The sequence below is a fragment of the Pteronotus mesoamericanus genome, unplaced genomic scaffold, assembly GCF_021234165.1.
Source record: "Pteronotus mesoamericanus isolate MK-2021 breed Mesoamerican mustached bat unplaced genomic scaffold, CSHL_Meso_final contig_116, whole genome shotgun sequence".
Lineage (NCBI taxonomy): Eukaryota > Metazoa > Chordata > Mammalia > Chiroptera > Mormoopidae > Pteronotus > Pteronotus mesoamericanus.
In genome coordinates, this window is record NW_026555027.1 from 39,491,628 (window position 1) to 39,493,238 (window position 1,611).

Consider the following 1,611-nt stretch of genomic DNA (forward strand, 5'->3'; position numbering starts at 1 on the left):
GGCACTGTAGGCAGTTGGATATATGAGTCTGGAATTTGAGGGGAGGTTGCACCTAGGGAAATTAATTTAAAGTTATCAACTATAGGCATTATTTATAAGTGAGTACAGATTTAAAAGGGAAATATGAACATATAAAAACACTAAAAAAGAGATGAATGAATGCATTATACTAATTGAGATACCTCCTTGCAGAATACAGTGAATAATACAAAAGTTTTATCAGTATCTTTCAAGGTATTTTGTTTGTCATTTTCTTCTCTTATGGAAAATTTTTGTCAGTACCTCTAATTTCCAAGAACACAACACTGATGAAGTTTTTACTAGGCTAATATAGAAATGGTGAATACAATTATCTGTTAAAATATTGAATGACTCCTGTCTTTCTGTTCTTTATTTAGAGGTCACATATTTGCAAAAAGAAACAAAAATCAATACATCAATACAAAGCTGTCAGGTTTCAGATGGATATCACAGCTAAAATAGGTGTTTGGACACATTAAAAATTTCTCACATCCTCACATGATAGTTTAGTTTGCAATAATGTACTTTACCATCTATTATGTCTCTTTGACTTTGGTCTCATGACATCCCCATAGTAGGCAGGTGAGCATTGTTATCCCTGTTTCAAATTTGGAGAAACCATGGTTCAGGAGGTAAAGTCATTTACCAGAGTTGATGAATGAGCCATCATAGCTTCCATCCTGTTAGGCCAGCACTTGCCCACTCCAATTCTACATGTCACCTCTCTGAGGAGCCCAAGGTCTGCCTCACCCTTAGTTGCAGTGCAATAAAATGTTCACAGGATGGCAAGCAGCATGAGTCCTTTTCCATTTCACAGTAAAGACTAAGAAAATAAATGGTCCTTACCAATACCATCCATTCAGTAGATCATTAGCACTGCCTGTCTCACATCTGGGCTTTATCATCAGAAACACCCTCGGGCATGGAATCTTGGGCTTTCCCAAGCAGCACCATGAAGAGTGATGACCCTGAGGATGTGTATGAACTCACCTTCAACTCACCTACCTCACCCCCTTGCTTGCATCCTTGACACCTTTGTGCTTGAATTTGTACCCTCAGATCTGACCTCTCTCTGCCATTAGCCTCCCATCTTGGACACTTACCTTTTATGAACCAAGTTTCTAAGTCCTACCCATAGACCCCCTTATATCCAGATGCAGATGGTCTTATTTTAATAACCTCTCCTCAAAAACAACATCAGTGCGAAATAAGAATACCTTTGATTTTACTCTTGCTACACTTTTGGACTTTACACATGCTGTTTAAGCTGTACAACAAATCTAACCAGAAAGCCACTGTTTTTTATTTTGCAAGTGAGAGAGCAAACTCAAAATGACATGACCAAACTCCTATGACCACATAGCTGCTAATAATTGGAAGAATTAACATACAAACCCCAATCCATACTACTCAGAAATTCAAGCTCTTTAACTCTGTACTACTACCTCCTCTTGTCATGACCCTATCAGATTCTCCATAAGGCAACATCAACACAAGATAAATTACGTTTCATTTTCCTCCTCCAGGTGAGGTTGATTGCTTCTTTTTCTCCCTTAAAAGATCCAACAAAATTTTTCATGGTCTCCCATA